The sequence below is a fragment of the Anabrus simplex genome, chromosome 8, assembly GCF_040414725.1.
Source record: "Anabrus simplex isolate iqAnaSimp1 chromosome 8, ASM4041472v1, whole genome shotgun sequence".
Classification (NCBI taxonomy): domain Eukaryota; kingdom Metazoa; phylum Arthropoda; class Insecta; order Orthoptera; family Tettigoniidae; genus Anabrus; species Anabrus simplex.
Window position 1 is genome coordinate 142,703,406 of NC_090272.1, and position 22,673 is coordinate 142,726,078.

The following is a 22,673-nucleotide window of genomic DNA, read 5'->3' on the forward strand; positions in this document are numbered from 1 at the left end:
ACCGAGCATATTATTATTGTTTTATCATCATCACGATCATCATCATCAACAAGAACTTAAAAATGCTCATCACCGTGGATGAATGGTTTTCGTTCTATTACCGGACGCTGGGAATCCAGGTTTTATCAAATCCAGTGACTCAGTGTTTATCTCTCTCTCTAACTTTGACCCTAGAGATGCGTGCGACTGATGCCTGGAACCTAGAGTATCAGTTCTATAGAGATCAAGTGCTGATGTCGGTTTGCAGGAGAAGAAACGATTGTATGAACATGTCAGACACTCTCTGCGAGAAGCGAGCAATGTGACTTCATAACGGGGCACACAATTCATAGTCAGAACTGGCTCTTCGTTCAAGGAGTTCCCCAAGCTTTCTAAAACTGTGAAGTAAAGAAATGAGGAACGTACGAAAAGAAAACTAAAGACACTTTCAATGACTTACTCTACGTATAAAGAGTTTCTTTCAATAAGTGAAAATGAAAATTCACAGCCTATTTCCAGTCATTCGACCGGGTCAGGAATGGAATGAAGCCCCATCTAGCGGCGAGGATAGGAATTGTGCCGGCTGCCGAAGTCTGTCGCACTCTTCTGGGGCAATGATTAATGAAGAACAGATGAAATGAAATGATATTGGAGAGTGTTGCTGGAATGAATTATGACAGGGAAAACTGGAGTACCCGGAGAAAAACCTGTCCCGCCTCCGCTTTATCCAGCACAAATCTCACATGGAGTGACTGGGATTTGAACCACGGAACCCAGCGGTGAGAGGCCGGCGCGTTGCCGCCTAAGCCACGGAGGCTCTTTTTTTAATAAGTATTTTACACAAATGTTTATGAAATTATGTGCCACTTCCAGTCGAAGATAATTCAAAAGAATGTAGTGATTTTGGGGAAAGTACGAGAAAATAAAAGAGAAAATCGAAAGCTGTACATCATCGATCTCATGGGCGCGTTTACTGTAATATTTATTTATTTATTTATTTATTTATTTATTTATTTATTTATTTATTTATTTATTTATTTATTCTTTTATTTAATCCGTTTACCCTCCAGGCTTCGTTCCCCCCCTCCCCCACAGACTCAACGAGGGATCCCACCTCCACCGTCTAAAGGGCAGTGTCCTGGAGCATTAGACATTTGGTCGGGGATACAACTGGGGAAGGAGGCCCAGTACCTCGCGTAGGCGGCCTTATATGATGTGCTGAGTATTGGCATTGTGGGGGGGGGGGGAGAAGACAAGCCTGACAGAGTATCGGATGGTACACCTGTTATTTTTAATTGAATACGATTAAATCAAACAACACAGTCCTTATTTGAACCTACGGGCATGGTGCTAACAGCAAATTTCGAGAGAAAGTTTTCACGTGTTTTTTCCAAAACAATGGCAAGACAGTTTACTCCGCGCGGCGGCCGCCATCCACCCTCACCCTGCTACACCTGGTTATAATAGCTACATGAAATTACTGCAGCTGGAAAAATCCCTCTCCCCTGCTCGTAGCTCATAACATTATACAAGCAAGTAGTCCTGTAGTCTTACGTGACTGCCGATATCGTGCTGACCTCGTGTTTTACGTGGAATACGAACCGCATAGACATAACATTTCCTTTCAAGTAATCCCATATGCATTGACCATGGAGTGAACCGTGGTCGCTTTAGTAACAAGCCTGTGACGCCACTAGAGCTCTCACACCCAATAACACAATCGAATTAATGAGCTGAACTATTTTTCACACTAAAACATGGTTCACTAAACTATGAAAGTCAATTTGTTCATTACGACATAAATATATTTAATTTTCTTACGTCTTTCCTACATTTATTTGCTAATAAGTCTAATGACCATCTTCGAAATTAACCTTACAGCAGGCGCGTGATTTTTGTGACACGAATGGTCGTGTAGGCGACAAGTGTCACCCAAAATGTATATGAACTTTGTGACGTAGTAGTTCTATAATTATGTATATATGTGTGTGTTTTAATGGATAACCGGATTTACTGTCCGACTCGTTGGCTGAATGGTCAGCGTACTGGCCTTCGGTTCAGAGGGTCCCGGGTTCGATTCCCGGCCGGGTCGGGGATTTTAACCTTCATTGGTCAATTCCAATGGCCCGGGGACTGAGTGTTTGTGCTGTCCCCAACATCCCTGCAACTCACACACCACACATAACACTGTCCTCCACCACAATAACACGCAGTTACCTACACATGGCAGATGCCGCCACCCTCATCGGAGGGTCTGCCTTACAAGGGCTGCACCCGGCTAGAAATAGCCACACGAAATTATTATTATACCGGATTTACTGGATATTTATGAACACTTTAGGACAGTAAAAGTACTTACAATGTCATATATTTAAGCACTAAATGTTTTAAAAAATATTCACATAATTTGAAATTAAGCACTATCCTCTTGGTAAGCTAAATTTGCTTTCATATTGTTTCAACAGGTTTGAATAATAAGGATAGGTATTTCTCTTTTACTTATCTCCATTATTTCCCTCATAAAATCTTGGCGACACATCCTCCCCCTCCCCTTCCCCCTTACCGGGCGTGTCTTCTTCATTCTCCGCCTCTTCCTGCTGAGGTTCCGTTTCATGATCACGAAGAGTAAATACACCTGCTTTCTTCACTGCCGCTGACTTCGTCCTCACCACTACAGGATTCATTTAGCCAACTACTTAAGACCAATGAATCTCTTCTTCCTTTTAGGGGCTGGCATGATAGGAAGAAGACATTGCTGATGTCTCCGCAGCATTATGCGAACCCAATGATTAAAAAAATTCACGGAACTTTTAGGGAACATCGATGAGATTAAGACGGATATGCACTCTAGATGTTCCCTTAGATTTATTACAGATATCGAGTAAAATAAGAGAGGGATCCTCCGTAGCTCAGGCGGCAGCGCGCCGAACTCTCACCTTTGGGTTCCGTGGTTCAAATCCCGGTCACTCCATGTGAGACAAAGTCTTCAGGTTACTCTCCGGGTACTCCAGGCTTCCCTGTAATCTTTAATTCCAGCAACACTCTCCAATATCATTAATCAATGTCCCAGAGGAGTGCGACAGACTTCGGCAGCCGACACAATTCCTATCCTCGCCCTTATATGGGGCTTCATTCATTCCAATTCTCACCCGGTCGAATGACTGAAAACAGACTGAGAATTTTCATTTTCCATCAAGTGAAATAAGAATAAAAGTCCGCTTCTGTGGTGTAGTGGTTAGCGTGATTAGCTGCCAGCCCCGGAGGCCCGGGTTCGATTCCCGGCTCTGACACGAAATATGGAAAGTGGTACGAGGGCTGGAACGGGGTCCACTCAGCCTCTGGAGGTCAGCTGATTAGAGGGGGTTCTATTCCCACCTCAGCCATCCTCGAAGTGGTTTTCCTTGGCTTCCCACTTCTCCTCCAGGCAAATGCCGGGATGGTACATAACTTAAGGCCACGACCACTTCCTTCCCACTCCCTTGTCTATCGCTTCCAATCTTCCCATCCCTCCACAAGGCCCCTGTTCAGTATAGCAGGTGAGGCATCCTGGGCGAGGTACTGGTCCTCCTCCCCAGTTGTATCCCCCGACTCGATGTCTGACGCTCCAGGACACTGCCCTTGAGGCGGCAGAGTTTGGGTCCCTCGCTGAGTCCGAGGGAAAAACCATCCCTGAGGGTAAGCAGATGAAGAAGAAGAAGAAGAAGAAATAAGAATAAAACATGTCGTGATGAAAAAGAAAAGTTGTTGCACGACTTTCGGCCCCTTTCACACGATCCACTACTTTCCACGCCACGCTACTCTACTCAACTTCTCAGACACTCCGTTTTTCTTTGCTGTCCACTTCCGGCAACTTGCCGACAGCTGCTAGTCCCCACCACATCTTTTGCGTCTTAGTTTGACTTTGGATCATGGACGAGAACATTATACTTGGGATTTATATTGTTACGAAAAGAAGATTGAGGAGAGTACTAGGGTTCATTGGGTCAATCCATTGACTTCATATCGCCTAGAACGAGGAGCTTATCGTTTTCTTCTAGATGAACTTACTAGTGATTCAAAAATCATATTCAATTACTTTCGTATGACTGCGAATTCGTTTGATGATTTTTTGTCAGTCCTTGGAGGAAGATTACAGCGGTAGGACACCAAAATGAGAAAATGTATTCCACCAACATTTTGAGACAAAAACTTCGAACCTGTGGCGCACACAGTGTTGACCGTCTGAACGAACTAATCTGATTTAGTGAGCTACCAGTCGCCAACAGTGGAAGAGACTTCAGGCCGATTGACAGAGATCTGCTGTTGACGAGAGGGGAGGGTGGTGGCGCCATCCGAAGTGTCTTGTGTGAATGCTCCGGTCCCCTTTCTACACCTCTGGTGGAGTGGGGTGGCGTGGAAAGTAGTGGATCGTGTGAAAGGAGCCTAAGCGCGTGGGGGGCACTCGTCACTCAACGTCTTTTGGTTCTTACACTAGCGTCAGAAAGTTTAGACTCACCTACGAAAATTAATAATTTACTTAATTGTTTTCTGTGTGATGATAAGTGGTACTTTAGTTCTGTTACTTATGTATGGATGCTTTCAGCACTTTCATAAAGCTATTTCAGTGCATATTGCGAGATTTTACTGTATCTTTTCGAAGAAGTTGACAGATTTATGGTCCCCAGCTCTTACTGCCTGCTTCTACCTGGATAACTTCCAGCATTTTCCCACGTAATAAACATACCTCTCTCACGTGATTACTTGTCCTTCTTGTATCCTCACTGTCGTGGAAGTCGACAGTTAGCCTACAGAAGTTGTCCTAAGCAGTTGTATGTTAATCTCTGTACGAGATTGTTTATTTTTTTACATTGTTGTTATATGGGCATAACTACGGTAACAACACACATCAACCAATCGAATATGGGGAAGAAGGCTAATATAACCCAATAAAACAGAGCCAAGGATTGTGCTTATGAAGAAATTGGGTGTACCAACCAAAAAATTGCGGAAAAATTGAAAATTACAGAGTGCAGCGTTCGCAGACCCGTGAAACGCAGAGAGGAAACTGGTAGTCATGAGGATCGACCATGCGGTGGACGTCCAAGGAAGACTTCTAAAATTGTAGAAAACCGTATTTTAATCCTCAGCAAGTGTGACAGAAGGCGTACAGCGGTAGGTATTTGCTCAGAGATAAATAAAACAAGAGAACAACCTGTGTCTGTGACAACAGTGAAAAATCGTCTGTTTGAGGCGGGATTATTTGGTCGCGTAGCAGCACGGAAACCATTGTTGAAAACTGTACATAAGCAGAAAAGGCTACAATGGGCCAAAATGCATGCTAACTGGACCACTTAACAATGGAAAAGGGTGTTTTGGATGGAAGAATCTAAATTTTAAAAATTCGGTTCCAATCACCGCCAATACGTTCGTCGCCGCCCCGGCGAAAGGGTTATGGAATCCTGCATAATTCCGTCTGTGAAGCATGGAGGAGGAAATGTGTTGGTTTGGGGATGTTTTGGAAATAATCAGGTTGATGATTTGGTGAAAGTAGTGAAAGTAGAGGGAATACTTGAAAAGAAACAATGTCACGGTATCCTTTCACGCAATGCCGTGCCATCTGGAATGAAGCTTATTGGTGAAGGATTTCTCCTACAGCAGGACAATGATCCTAAACACACCATCGTTTGTGCAAGCAGTATGTGGAAAGGAACACGCTGAAGGAAAATTGGAATTAATGGTCTGGCCACCTGAATCACCCGATCTGTCACCTATTGAACTTTTGTGGGAAGAACTTGATAGGAAAGTGAAAGGAAAGGCGCCAGGCAGTGTGGATGGGTCGTGGCAATGTCTGTTAGAAATCTGGGGATGTATAAATACCGATACTTTGGAAAAATTAACAGCTTGAATACCACGCATTTGTAAAGCAGTAATCAAAGCAAAGGGTGGACACAATGATGAACGGGCAGTGTGATTGCTTAAGATGCTGTGACTGTGTTTCTGGCTCCCTGTGAATGATTTGCTTTTTGCTATTTGCTTTTCGTCGCACCGACACAGATAGGTCTTATGGCGACGATGGGATAGGAAAGGCCTAGGAATGGAAAGGAAGCGGCCGTGGCCTTAATTAAGGTATAGCCCCCGCATTTGCCTGGTGTGAAAATGGGAAACCACGGGAAACCATTTTGAGGGCTGCCGACAGTGGAGTTCGAACCCATTATCTCCCGGATGCAAGTTCACAGCTGCGCGCCTCTAACAGTACGGCCAACTCGCCCGGTCTCTCTCTCTCACCTGTTCATAACACAATGCGATTACATTAAGAAGATAATCCTTCAAGTCTGAGCCAACTTTTTTCAAAAGCTCAGCAGTTATACTCGTATTATCAGTACTTGCTGCCTTTCTCTAAGCTTGACAGACCTTTATCATATTCCTGTCTGGTTATTGGAGAATCCATTTTATCAATGATCTCATCTGTTATCTCTTCCAGTACTTCACTTATGTCTCTGGTTTCTGTATCACTGTACAATTCTTCTATATATTCTCTCGAAAGTACACATACTTCTTCATTATTCGCCATAAAGTTTCCATCCTTGTCGTTCACCGGGGTGGATTCTGTTTTAGGTTTGTATTGCAGGGATTTAATTTTATTGTATGCCTGATCCTGTGTTCCATTTCTGGTATCATTTTAAATTTCTTCAGTTATTTCTTTTGTCCACTTTCTTTCTCCTCTCTTCATTTACTTGTATCTAATAATAGTATTTTATTCGACAACATTTTCCTGTTTTATGGAGGTACTTCAAGATTGTTCCCCATTTGGGACTCATGATAGATGACAGTTCTTTCACGATATGATCTTGATGTTATTGCTCCAGTTACACAGCTGCTAGACGGTTGAAGAAAGTGGTTTAAAATATAAGAAGGGAAATTTGATGTTAATGGGTTAATATTATACAATAATTATTTGCTGAAGCACGACCTACGTTCCTAAGAAATAAGTTATTATGCCGTGGGAATATTTAGAATATTTCAATAACTAGTTTGTGAGATACTGGATCATAAGATTACATTTGAAACTAGCACATTCAGTAGATGGTAGCACTGACATAATCCAAAGTCGTAAAATTCGGATGACTGGAAGCAAAACTTCATCAGTATTAGGGAAGACTGCATTATGCGAAACGAAGCACACACATGATCACATGAACGCTGACTCCCAAGACCCCACGAGGCGGAGAAAGAGACAGAAATACACATAGAATTCAGAAAATAACAAGATGTTTTTTAATCTGTCTTCGTATTATGTCAGGTATTTTCTGTGGTATCTGACGGTCGGCGGTTGCAGAGTAGTTTTCGGCCTACATGGGACCACGGCTGGCCCATGGTCCGACAACTCTGCACTCCGCAGACCAACCGAGCAGAGAAGGGGTGACAACGAATCTAGCGTGGTTCTACGCCTCTGTATTTGAAACGGAAAGGTGCTTGTCTCCACCGTCGACTGTCCTGAAAATGATTTTCCATGGTTTACCATTCTCTAGCACTGAGGTGAATGCCAGGGCAGTTCCTAGTATAGCCACGGCCGCCAAACCCCTCAGCTTTTCCGAGCATCTCCTTCACCGTAACAAATCTTCTGGCCTGAGAGATGGCATCACCGTCGAAGAGGCCCGCCTCCTCCTTCAGGGGAGGAATGAAAACGTTTAGTAGTAGTAGTACTGGTGGGGAATCAGAAACTTTGTTTCATTTAGGTTTTTGCCGTGGGTTAATTCCCTGGATGCCCTTCCTGATACTGCATAATATATTTATTTTACAAACTAATTGCATTAACTTAACCTTTAAGCGATAATGTTTGTTGAAAAGTGAAGAACATCTACTGCAGTTCGTCTCACACTATACGTTATCACGAGGGCGCGGCCAATCTTGCAATTCTCTGGCGGAGAGCACAGTGCAGTAGAGAGGAGATGAATGATCAATGCCGATCATTAATGAGATGCTAATCAATGGTAATATGATGATAATGTTATGACGAGAACACAATATGAATATACATGATCATTATATACGGTGGAAATTAGGATGTTATGACGAGCCAATCGTTTGCTCTTCCGTGGATGTCGCAAGATCTGAAGGATATTTACAGCGCAATCCTCCAATAACGCCTTTCACTTACCGGCCACGATGAAGCAAAATTGAACAGCAACATGTCAATTTAATAATAATAATAGTCTATAAAAAGTATAGAGAATCACAGACACGATCCCCAAAACACGGGCACGATTCTACGATCACCTAAAACGAATGGACGGTAACAAGTTGACCAAACAGATCTTTCACCTATTTGATTCGAGATCTAAAACCACGATGCATTGGTTTAGAAACGCCAGAGAAGACCATCAGGTGCTACAGATAAAACCGAAAGATGCCTTTGACAGAGGTCTTTTCCGAAAGAAGATATTGACGAACGGGCTAAACTGAGACGAACTAACGAAACGAAGATACTGTGTCCTTGGACAGAAGAACGCACGCAGGCCCACTCAGAAAGAGTGAGGGAATTCTGGGCTCAAAAGAAAGCAAAAATTCACTGCCAAATGTAACAAGTTTACGTTGTTATTATTATTACTTATATATTATTCTCAGTTCAATACGGACCAAAAACATGAAATTCATAACCATCAAACCAAACCAAACCAAACCAAACCAAACCAAACCAAACCAAACCAAACCAAACCAAACCAAACCAAACCAAACCAACTAATAACAATGTAGTTTTAAGTCCCACTAACTAGTTTTACGGTTTTCAGAGACCCCGAGGTGCCGGACCCGCAGGAATTATTTTACGTGCGAGTAAATATACCGACACGAGGCTTCAAATACCACCGGACTGGACCTGCCAATTTGGGATCAGAAGGCCAACGCCTCAGCCCGGTGACTTTTAAGAACACAACAGTAGGTGAACTTGCCTCTGACTAACAAAGTGCAGCCGAGTGAGTTGGCTACGCGGTTACGGGTCGTGTTGTTGCGAGTTTGCATTCAGGAGATGATGGGTTCGAACCCACCGTCGGCAGCCCTGAAGGGGGCTTGGTTGTATCTTAATTAAGAGACCACGATCGCCAGCTTCCGAATCCTGGACTTTTCCCATTCCACTGTCATCAAAAGTATGTATATTTTATGTAACGTTAAACCAGAAGCACACACACACACAAGAAAAAACAAGGGATTGGGTATCTGGGGAATTTATACATGAGTATTAATACAATCCTCAAAGCTGAAATTAATGTTTGGGTTTTTATCCTGTGTTGCTTACTTACTGGATGGCGTTTCATTTCTCAGTAGGCTATTTTGTTCTTTACATGGTAATGAACTTCAATTGATTTGATGATTCTGAAGTATTTATTGCTAGAATGTATACAAAATATATCTACTGTGCCTTTCTACACATATGATGTACTGTAGTTGGAATCCTCCAGTCACGTTCTCAGCCGGTGTTCCGAACACACATCGCAGATATTCATAGGCGGGTAGCAGTTTCAAAATGTCTCTAGAACACCTCGCAATGTGGAAGTTCTATATGCATCCACCATAGGCCTATAGTATTTAAGAGACTGTTATCAGATTTTTTTCTTTTCTTTACAATCATCGTGCGACACGAAGTGGTGAATCGACGTTTGTTTCGGCTTTCAAATATCTTGGGATCCACAGCGTGACACTACCACTGATCCACAGAAAAACTACCTGTGCATTTTTACACAAATTCATGATCTATGATGATGCTGATGCTACTATTACTACTACTACTACTACTAATAGTAATAACATGGTCGGGGGCGTGATTAACTCAGCGGCTCAGCTGGTGGCTCCCCACCCGGAAGGCCAAGCTTCGAATCCCGGTCGATCTCGGGTTGAGATTTTCATCCCAAAAGTCACGTGGCGTCAGGAAGGACATCCGGCTTTAAACCGCTGCCATAAATTAAAATGAGTCTTGGTGATTACAGCAACCACAGAAATAAATATGATAAGCTGAAGGTTTCTATAGGAATCTCAAATTGAATCTAGGCCAAAGGCAGGCATTTATACAAGTGAAGGCACATGCTTCCCCTAGTGCACTGTCAATGCATTGTCCTACATAGGAGGCTTGCAATGGTGTGTCAACGGCGCACTAACACCAGCGTCTTGGAAACGTCTAGCATTCCAACTGATGAGCCCACTGCTACACTGGGGTAAAACGCTGGTAATTTCACAATAGAAAAAGCCTAAAGAATTTAAAAGATTTTTGCTAGTTGCTTTACGTCGTACCGACACAGATAGGTCTTGTGGCGACGATGGGACAAGGAAGGGCTAGGGGTTGGAAGGAAGCGGCCGTGGCCTTAATTAAGGTACAGCCCCAACATTTGCCTGGTGTGAAAATGGGAAACCACGGAAAACCATTTTCAGGGCTGCCGACAGTGGGGTTCGAACCTACTATCTCCCGAATACTGGATACTGGCCGCATTTAAGCGACTGCAGCTATCGAGCTCGTTTTAAATGTTTTTTTAAACTGAAGGATGTTCATGTTCTTTAATAATATCATGGCCGAAAATAAACTCTAGGCTGAAAATTGAGAATTCATCCCGTAGAAGAGATATTCATAAAATATTTCTCAATATATGTACTTGTAATACGTTTTATATTAACGAAAAAGTCGATCAACAGGCGGATTCCTAAGTCCAGGTGTACCTAAGTATGAAAACGTTAGCTTAAATATTTTGTGATGAGTCAAGATTATTTGTTTGACATTGTTTGTCAGCAAATGAATCCAAGAACACTTGACATGTAGGAAAGGAAGAAAATCAGTTCACTTCAAATTATTCTGCAAAATTTAGCCGGATGACAATCTCGAATATGATTGTGAATCCTTAAATTAAACTCGAAAATAATAACGGCTGGAGATGAAACAAATTACGAACACTTTTCTCTTTCCTTTCGATTTAGGCCACGATTATTACGTCTGGTCCATCCCGCTTTTGGCTGGAGTATGAGTGTCTTTGGCAGTTGTTTCCGATCTTACAAGAACACGAATTATATAGGCCTACGTAACACTGAAACAATACATTATTGCGCACATATTCTTTTCAAAGTGAAGTCAGCCGAAAATTCTCTCTTCTCAAAGCATATTGGTATAAACCTTCTGATCTCTTGTAACATTAATATAACTCCTCACTTTAAAATTAGATACTTTTTTCTTGCTCTTTCGCTAGTCCTTAATGATCGAAGGGAACATCGAAATAAGATATGTTTTACCTTCACAATAAAGTGTTCTCGTGAAGCTTCAATATCAGCAGGATATCTGGCTGGGCAGCAGTAGTCTTGGCAGGTCAGAACACTTGCAGAATTGTATCGTATGTGCCAAAGGTCTCTGTTACTGCAGAATACCTGTAAGGACAATGTTCATTGTGATCTACTCCTCCAACAGTTGCAGGTTGCCGAAGGAAAAAGAAACCAAAACCAAGGGCCATGGCCTACCAAGCGACCGCTGCTCAGCCCGGAGGCCTGCAGTTTATAACGTGTCATGTGGTCAGTACGACGAATATTCTCGGCCGTTATTCTTGGCTTTCTAGACCGGGGTTGCCATCCCACCGTCAGAGAGTTCCTCAATTTTAATCACGTAGGCTGAGTGGAGTTCGAACCAGCCCTCAAATCCAGGTAAAAATCACTAACTTGGCCGGGTATCAAACCGGCGCCTCCGGGTAAGAGGCAGGCACGCTACCTCTACACAGTGGGACAAAGACAAAGGACAAAGAGTACCTGAAAGACAATATCTACGGAAATGAACGGATTATGCCCATACGAGATTGGATGAAGTTACACAAGAACCGTAGGTAAAATTGTAGATAATTATTGTAATAAGGCACGTCAAACATTTACTTGAGTTCTTGAAGAAGATCTTGACCGAATTCTTAAGGGTAGTTACGGCGATGTGTAGATGAAATCTTTACTCAGCTCAGAGACTTAGATATCCTGAATACTGACTGCCTGTTATTCTTAGGTTTTCTCTTCAAAAATTCTCCTCTCATTTAATATGCGTGTAATGTGTGCTGAAGTGCGAAAATAGTAATGTGTATCAACTAGATATCTGTTGACGAGATAAGTTTTTTATTTCCGACAATAATGCTATATGATGGAGATAAGGGCAAGCAAGACCACCTGGTAGCCGTGATCATCAAGGCATCAAGTCTGTATGGTCTGGTTAGCCGGTTGGAGTTCCGTTGGTTGAAAAAATTTTCACCATCAGAACGTTAGCCTGCAGGGCAGAGGAAGAGGTGGTATACAAGTTCTAACCAGTATATTGAGTGTCAAAAGTCTGGATTCAATTCCAAACCTCTCCGCAGTGTTCATATAGAGTGAGGGCATATGACGCTGTTGATGGTGATTTGTCTGTCGGATGGGGACATAAAGCTTTGAGCAAACCCCTCGGTGTTATTCGACAAGAGTGGGCTACGTGCCGACACTGAGTTTAATCCTATTCCTACCTCCTTATCATCATCACTACCACCACCACCACCACCACCACCACCACCAGCACAACAACAACAACAAAAACAACAACAACAACAACAACAACAACAACAACAGCAACAACAACAACAACAACAACATCCAGACGCGCAGGTTGCCCATGGGAGTCAAATAGAAAGCTGCACCAGGCGAGCCAAAAATGTCCTCGGACACTCCCGACACTGAGAGCTATATGAAAAATAAAGTAAATAAGGGTAAGCAGAAGAGACAACGCACACCTCTACTAACAACAACAGTCAGACAGTCAGTGTAACAGGACTCTGCAGGCTATCACATTTTTCTACTCACTTCTACACCCACCTTCATTATCTTCCTTATGGTAGGGGAAAATGATAAGGTGGTTTTGCAACTTACAGAAACATTCACAACAAGAACCACCATCGCCAGTTAGTTCTTTACCATGGCGGGTGACTGAACAACATGTATTTTGTTCTTGCTACAATTTGCTTTCCGTCGCACCGACACAGATAGGTCGTATGGCAACGATGGGATGGGAAAGGGCTAAGAGTGGGAAGGAAGCGGCCGTGGCTTTAATTAAAGTACAGCCCTAGCATTAGGCTGGTGTGAAATGGGGAAACCACGGAAAACCATCTTCAGGGCTGCCGACAGTGGAGTTCAAACCCACTATCTCCCGAATATTGGATACTGGCAGCACTTAAGCGACTGCAGCCATCGAGCTCGGCAATGTATGTATTTCAACTTCAGCGATGTTCGCCGGTAATAGACTTAATAATCGAAATATGAATTCGTGAATATTTTAATTAATACAGCTTGTGCTGTAAAAAAGTATGAAATGCCCCTTTGGGAAAAATAAATGATCATAAATATACCTTTCATTAATAAGTGTGATGCGATATTACCTAGCAAACATGCAGGCTATGATGTGAAGTATTGAGGGACGGCCTGTGCAGCTTTCTTTATACAGATCCATTGCCTCTGCAGCTCTCAAGGTACTGTTGCTAGGAAACATCACGTTACACATTTTGTTACATGACACTATTTCGTGACACAGCTATTTTTCCGGGTGATACCCAGCTATAAGGCAAAACAATGCGTTTAAATTACTGCAAATTCAATTTTTCTATCATTATTGTTAAACATTTTTTTTTTGTTAGAACTAATATTTCTGGAGATACTTGGAAGGGCGTGAAAATTTAATGACCCCAAATAACTCCGTTATTAACCTATTCCTCTACTGTAAAAGAGTCTTGAAACCTAAAAGATCGGGAATTATAATTTGTACAACACTTTTCCTTATCTCACCAAGACAGTTGGCCGTGCGATTAGGGACGCGCATCTGTGAACTTGCATTCGGAAGATAGTGGGTTCAATCCCCCACTGCCGGCAGCCCTGAAGTTCGTTTCCCATGGTTCCCCATTTTCACACCAGGCAAATGTTGGGGCTATAACTTAATTTAGGGCACGACCTCTTCCTTCCCACTCCTTTCCCCGTCCTATCCAACCGTCACCATAAATCCTATCTGTGTCGGTGAGACGTAAAGGAAATAGAAAAAAACCGCTTTATGTACATACTGTTTTTCAATACAGGTTATTAACGGAGGAATTTGACATTACTTGTTTCGTTCCCTTTAATATTGTTACCGCCTCTACATTAATCAAATAATATATAGCTTAGTGCACAGCCAGGCTAGCCCTGAACCTAAATACCGAGTTTCACGAAATTCTGTTAAACAGGTTCCTGTGATGTAAACACAAACAAACAAACAAAAACCTGGAGCTGAACCTATTTTCGACAGGTACAGGCCTACCTAATAAGAGATAACTATGAAGTATGTGGCAACAATGTTAAAGTTTACAGGCAAACTTATCAATTTATGTTTTTTGCAGACTTTTAGCATGTTCGATTCCTTGGCTGAATAGTCAGCGTACTGGTCTTCATAAGGCCCCGCGTTCGATTTTCGTTCGGGTCGAGGATTTTAACTGTGTATAGTTTTCTCTTCTAGCCCTGGCACTGAGCGATTGTGATCGTCTTAATACTTATCCTTATCTGCATACAACACATCACTCTACCCTAGATGATTGGGAAAAGGCTATGAAAGGAAAATGAATGATATTTAGCATATTTTGGGCTGGGATGACTTAGGAGTAAGGAGAAGAGCTGTTCGATTACTGTATGTGGTATGTTCCGAACCATCAGTGGAGAGAATGACATTAGTAGACAAATACGCTTGATTGGAGCTTTCGAAATTAGGAAAGGTATAGTTGGAATTCAAGGGGAAAAATTGGGGCAAGTATTAAATTATAGGACGAGGATTAAGGGATTGGAATCATTTATCAACGGACATGTTCGATTAAGTTCCAGGTCCTTTGAAAACGTTTAAGAAAAGGCTAGGGAAACAATTGATTTTGAATGTTCCACTTGCGCGACAGTCCTAAATGCAGGTCATTGATTGATTGATTGATTGCTATCCTACTGCATAATTGCGTTCTCTTCAGTTATAAGAACACTCTCTCGGTCAAATTTCCATTTTCATTGGAGCACTTCTTTAAACTTAAGAGTTATAAAGGCCTTTCCTCTATTCGATGGTGATTATGATGATGATGATGATGATGATGATGATGATGATGATGATGATGGATAAATATAATATGAATGTATCGGTTCTAAGGGCTTAAAATTGAGCACATTAAATCTGCCTCTTCACTTCATACCAGCAATTAATTTTAGCATATAACACCATATTATTTCACCTCCCGTCTAACAACAATTTTGATCACTTTCTACAAGTTTCCAAAAGAATAATATTTAATAACATTTAATAATAATAATAATAATAATAATAATAATAATAATAATAATAATAATGTTATTTGCTTTACGTCCCACTAACTACTATTTTAAGGTCTTCGGAGACGCCAGGGTGCCGGAATTTAGTCCCGCGGGAGTTCTTTTACGTGCCAGTAAATCTACCGACACGAGGCTGACGTATTTGAGCACCTTCAAATACCACCGGACTGAGCCAGGATTGAACCTGCCAAGTTGGGGTCAGAAGGCCAGCGCCTCAGCCGTCTGAGCCACTCAACCTGGCAAGAATAATATTGGTAAGTGTTCATAGAATTTTCGATGATGATGATGATGAGGATGACGGATGTTCTACAGGAAATTGTAGGAATATATAGATGACCGATTACTATAAAATCCAATGAAGTTATTAAGATACATTCTAAAATAGAACTAAGTGAAAACTCAAGCTGTCCTTTAAAAAACGAGTTCTGACCTGAAAAGAAACTAGGACAGCAATATTTCGAGCAAGTACGTATTATATAGTCAATAGTACTGATTTTGAAATTAACAATTCAAGTATTTCTGACTATAATGTTCATTAGTTATTAATACATTTTTAGCGAAATAATTCACCTTTTTGGGATGATTTGTTTCGTTTGTACGGTCATCTTCAGCAACCGAATCCCAGTAGGTTACAATAATCACTACATAGAGAAAAGACTTCCAACCGAACACCACAAACTAGCTAGTGAAAGAACATCGAGGTTACTGATTTACAAACATTGCTCTATCAGTCAGCGTTATGTAATCCGAGCTGCAAGTATGATAAACTGCAACAAGGGAGTCCATTCAGTAAACACAAGGCCGTCACAAGAAATGTGGCATGGTTACCTGGGAATTCATACAATTGAGTACATGGTACTGGATCACGATAATGATGATCGTCACTGTAACGTTTGATGTAATAACACAAACCTCAAAGATGTCAAATAATAATAATAATAATAATAATAATAATAATAATAATAATAATAATAATAATAATAATAATAATAATAATAATAATAATAATAATAATAATAATAATAATAATAATTGTACCGGCCGGTACACCTCCACGCCGCTAATTCAAACCTTGCGCCAGTTGAAACCCCCCTACTGGAAGAAGTCTGAACTTTGTCTTATGTGTTAATTTTCAAGTTATCCTGAAGATGTCACTACTTGGAAATTTTGAAGTTTCTGAACTGTGTTGTTTTCGACGTATTTTTGTTTTGCTTGTAGTAAGAAGTGTGAACATTCTCTTCTAGAGGACACTACTGAAGAACTACAACGGTGCACCCTAGTGCGAAGTGAAAGAACTGTTCTTTTTGGAGAAAATTTAATTTCATAAGTTTGTTCTTTGCTAAATTTCTTTCAGTCATTGTTTAAGTTGGCAATATTAACCCTTTCTTACCCCTTGTTTTGAATTTAGCCAATCCCGAATTTCTTTAATTAATTTTCCACCAATAATGTGTTTCTTCTTCATCTTGTGTAGGGGTTTTCTTTATCCACCAATAAAATGATTGTGGGCGGGTGTTTTCCTTCCTGAAACGCCTCGAACTTTCTGCGAGAGTATATAAACTGCTGATTTTAGGGTCTCTGCGCCACTTCAGTAACATCTTTCAGTGTGTAAAGTACATAGCAGGGGGCGGGAAGCGCCTCTTCCTTCGGGCAGCAGTTCAACAACAAGGTAATGGCCGATTAATAACTTCTTTTCTTGCTAGCTCAGCAGTTTAACTCTCGGGGCAGGTGCGAAGCTTTTCCACCATGTAACTTTCCCTAAAATGTAAAGAATCTTTGTATTTATTCTATCTTTTAAGCTTCATATTGGGATAGAGAGTGCTTAACCCTCTCGAGCTCCCTCTCATATTGCATTGAGGTGAACTTATTTTCACAACCGTTTCTTCCTTAACGTAATGTAAATTGTTTCCTTCTAAAAGTCACCTCTTTAGTATGGGATTAGCCCTTGCATTAACGGCCTAGTGCCAAGTAGGTTTTAAACAAAGTGTATTAGGAGCGCAAGTTCGCCTCCTCTCAAATTGGTATTTTAGAGGCCATGTAATTAAATTTTCTCGCTTAATAGGCCTCAGTAGGTTGGGTATCTTTACCCCTGTGTTTATGTCCTTAGAGGACAACTTGAAGGTGGAGTTTGGTGTGGCCTTTGATAGGCTTAACCTTTGAGAGCAGATCGCTCTTTTGAAGTTTGTTTCTGCGCGCCTCGAGGAGGCTTTATGATGTAATTGGGAGCAAGTGCTCCTGGGCATGATTGGGGTCTTCTGCCCCTTTGTTGAATTCTGTATATCGTAAAGTTGGGCTAATTGCTCAAGAATTGGGTGTCTGGCTCTCGGAGCTCCAAATCCTGTAATTGTACATTCTCGATGAGTGGTTTTGCTACTCTGTACCTGCCATTATTGTTATTTCTTGTTTTTTGCTAAGAAAATATAACCTTGTTAAATTTTAAATTCACTTTAATTTCGTAGCCTGAGACCTGTTCACCCCCCGCACCTTCTTTCACCTCTAACTACCACGGAAAACTCCGTAACAATAATAATAATAATAATAATAATAATAATAATAATAATAATAATAATAATAATAATAATAATAATAATAATAATAATAATAATAGTACCGGGCGGTACACCTCTACGCCGCATATTTAAATCTTGCGCCAATAAAACCACCTCTACTGGAGGAACAGTGAACTGGGAACTAGACCTCCTTAAACTTTTACTCAGAAGATGTCACTACCTTAATTTTGTGATTGTGAAGTTTCCAGCACTGTATAAAATTCTACGCGTTTTGTTTACCATTTATCAAGAAGTTTGGACTTTCTGCAACAGATGTCACTACAAAAACTATGATCATGCACCCTGGTGCGAAGTGAAGGAATTTTTTCGAAGAAATTTTGTATGCATAAGTTTGTTCTTTACTACATTATGTTCGTTCATTTGTGGGTTCGCAATATTGATCTTTTCTTTCCACCAGGTTTGAATTCAGCCAATCCCTAATTTCTGTAATTAATTTTCGGCCTATCACAGGCTTCTTCTTCGATTTGGTGTGTAACTTTAAGGTAGCCAATAAAATTGAGAGGGTGTGGCTAAATTATTCATGAAAGGTCTCGAACTTTCCCCAAGGGTTTATAAACTGCGGATTTTCATGTCTCTTGGCCACTTGATCAACATCTAACTAAGTGTGTGTGTGTGTGTGTGTGTGTGTGTGTGTGTGTGTGTGTGAGGCAAGAGGCGGGTGGTGCCTCTTTCATCAGGCAGCAGTTCTTCAGCAAGGTAATGGCCGTTTAACATCTTTATTTCTTGCTAGCTCAGCAGTTTAACCCGCAGGAGAGGTCCGAAACGTATACCATGTAACCTACTTTTCTAAAAATGTAATTTTCTGCCGGCTTAAGTAAAAACTTCATAAAATCTGTAACCGTAATTCGGGGATAGAGAGTGATACATCCTCTCGAGCTCCCATTCATTTTGCTTTGAGGTGACTACTTTTTAGTAACTGATTTTCTCCTCTTCCTTTAAATTTGTTTCTTATACGGGTCACCTCCATAGTTTGTGAATACCCCCTGTTTCATCGGTCTAGTGCCTTTTAGGTTTTAAGAATTCAGTTCTAGGAGCGCAAGTACTCGCCTCCATGCTATTTGGTGTTTCGGGCCATTTACTTAACCATTATTCGTGTTCCATGAAGGCCCAGTAGGTTGGGTACAAGATACCCCTGTTTCATTTTTGCAAGTTGTGCCTTGATGGCAAGTGATTGTAAGGTTTTGATATTGCCTTGTATAGGCTTGAAAAACTGAGAGCGTGTCAGCTCTTTTCATGTGTTGTAAAGGTGCCTCTGGGAGGCTTGAGGTTAAAAACTGGGAGCAAGTGCTCCATGTATTGAGGGGTGTTCTGCCCTTGCATAAATGGTGACCTTTGTAATTTTGAGCGTGTAGCTCAGGAATTGTGTAGTAAGGGCTTGAAGCCCAAGACCTATCTATACCACCAATCTTGTCTTTACTAGACCTGTTTTTGCTACTGGTACCTGTTACTTTGTTATTTGTTAATTTTGAAAAAGAAAAGAAAATATAACCTTTGTTGAAATTTTAAATTAACTTTGACTTTGTAGTTAGACCCATTCATCCCGGCACCTTCTTTCACCTCTGCGTTCCACAGATATCCCGGAATAATAATAATAATAATAATAATAATAATAATAATAATAATAATAATAATAATAATAATAGCAATGAAATGCAAAAATTCGACATTATCAAACTGCAATTAGGCTTGAAGCATTATATGAAGCAGAATGTTCAACACTTTGAACGCATAGCCTGCTTGAGAACTGGCTATTAGGAAAGGTGGATAATTCGAAAAATTCTTGGTTCCAGTCTCAAATATGGTGTTTACAGACTTCGGAGCAACTTAGAAATATACACCCACAGTGAAAAGATATCAAGCGCAATCCGGAGAAGAAGGATAACATTTTACGCTCACCTCTTCAGATTGCCAGCTGAAAGAATCTGTAAACGTTTGTTATCCTAACTCAGAAGTCTCAAAACGATTCCTCCTTGGTTGGTGGAGATCGTTTTAAAGTATGGAATCTCAGAAACAGACTTTTAACTCCGAGCACCACTCACGCACAATCTTATACAGGTTCACCGAGCTCAATAGCTAAAGTGAGGCCGGTATCCAGTATTCAGAAGATAGTGGGTTCGAACCGCACTATCGGCAGCACTGAAGATGGTTTTCCGTGATATCCCATCTTCACCAGGATAATGCTGGGGCTGTACCTTATTTAAGGTCACGGTTGCTTCATTCCTACTCCTAGCCCTTTCCTATCCCGTCGTCGCCGTAAGACCTAACTGTGTCGGTGCGACGTAAAACAACTTGTAAATATGTACATGTATACAGGTTCACCAAGAAGAAGTTCCAACTCGACTGAAGCATAGTCTGAATGCAATCTCCATCTTCTTTGCTCTTTCTTCGCTAGTTGGCTTCTCGTTGTTGTTAGCAGTCAGAATCTCTCCTAGATATTTGAATTTGTGTACTCTCTTTATGTCACCATACTTGGTCTACATTGTCCATGTTGATTCTTTGGAATCTATGTTCGTTTTCTCAAAGGATATTTGCAGACTCGCCTTTTCTGCTGTTTCTTACGAAACCTTTATCCGTGTAGTGGCATTCTGTAGATTTTCAGTGTAGAACACTAAATGAAAGGACATTATTATTATTATTATTATTATTATTATTATTATTATTATTATTATTATTATTATTATTATTATTAAAATTTTTGCTTTACGTCGCACCGACCCAGATAGGCCTTTTGGCGGCGATGGGATAGGAAAGGGATAGGAGTAGGAAGGAAGCGACCGTGGCCTTATTTAAGGTACAGACCCAATATTTGCCTGGTGCGAAAATGGGATAGAATGGAAAACCATCTTCAGAGCTGCCAACATTTGGGTTCGAACCCACTGTCTCCCGAATGCAAGCTGATAGCTACGAGACCCAAGACGCGCGTCCACTTGCTCGGTGTTATTATTATTATTATTATTATTATTATTATTATTATTATTATTATTATGTAGAAGATTGGATAGATATTCTATTTGGATGTATTTATGCCTGTTGTGTTGAACTAAAAGATTTTCAAGAGCGGTCTTAGAATGTGGTTCACTGCTTTAAATGGCGTATTTGAACGTACCCTGATTGTGGTTGTAGTGCAGCAGAACTGTAATTCTATTCTGAACTATAACTGTGAAAAATAAATTGCGGCAAGATTCCCCGATCCTCTGAACATAGCTTTCCGTTATATTCCATTTATTCACCAGGAATTGCACCGTAATTTACGTCACAGCTACTACCTTTCCCATCACAGCGTCGCCAAAAACGCGTATCGCTACGATAGTAAAACCCTGGTAAAGAAATCACTGATTGTATTTAAATATAGGAATGGCGTTTTCATAATGTTCATAAATATAACATAATATGTTTAGCACTTCTTTAATGTCACCTTAACCCGTGCATAGATTTCTGGCGACGATGGGATATGATTCGATTGAGAAACGGTAACCTCAGCGTTTCTACACTACAGATATAAGATTGTAGACATTTTCTATGAAAGGGTGTTTATTCACATCTTGTAAATCGTTTAACACTGGTTCCCAATATCAATTGCTGAAAGATGCCAATGAGTGTGTCGGTTTTCGACACAGAAAGTGACTGCTAAACCAACTGCGCTACCTCGCTGACCGAATGAACAGAGATCAGAAAATCATTCATATCATTAGGACAAAAATCACGGCACTATTGCAACTCAATATATCCAGAACATTTACAATTATGGAACTATGCATTATAATTCTTGTTCCCTGACCATTTGTATCCATTCTACTAGACGTTCGATATTGGCAAGTAAATTGCCACAGCTGCACCTTATTACGGTATCAATCGATCATGTTCAAGCCGCTTCGCGTTTAACTTTGTGAAACTACAAACTTCGCAGCATTGATTTTACATTAGAGATACAAGCAAGTTTAAATAAAATTACATTTTATGTGCTCCGTCTCACGACGCAACTTTTACGCATAGAGGTATTGAAGTTTACTTGTTCATTAAACAGGTTTCTTAGTATTCTTTTAACAATATTTACAAAAAAAAGAATCATAATTTTCCATTCTCTCTCCTATCTTCTTTGAGTGAGAACCAGCTACTGTTCTTACTGAAGTAAATGAAAGGGAACCATAGTGTTTAAGTTTCCAGGTTCTTCATAGAGTTCTATAAAAATGAAAATTAGAAGAAAAGAATAGAAAAATTAATACTTCACGAGTGAAGGGCATTATAAACTAGGTCATGAAAGGTAATGAAATGACAGTCATTTCAACGTTCGTGAACACAATAATAAATCGAGCGAGTTAGCAACGCAGTTGGAGTCACGCAGCTGTACGTTGCAATCGCGAGATGGTGGGCAGCCCTGGTTTTCCATGATTTCTCATTTTCACACCAGGCAAGTGATTGTGCTATACTTTAATTGAGGCCACGTTCGTTTCCTTCCCAGTCCTAGAACTGCGCTACCCCACCGTCGTCATAAGACCTGTCTGTGTCAGTGCGACGTAAAACAAATAGCAAAAGAAGTAAACATAATAGCACTAAAATCGGAAAATCAAAGGAACCTACATAGACAGAACACTGCTACAAGTAAGGAGAAGTAATATTAGTATAAAGTCTACTTCCACAGACCTTGGAAATGCACTGTTATAAACGCTTTGCGAAATCACGTTTGGATAGACCACGAAGGCATATGAAGCAGTAGAAGATAAATTCTTCCTATGTTCCTCCCTTTGCACCAAGTGAAAAACATTGTTATATGATTGGCCGCCTTCGTCTCCAGACATTAAT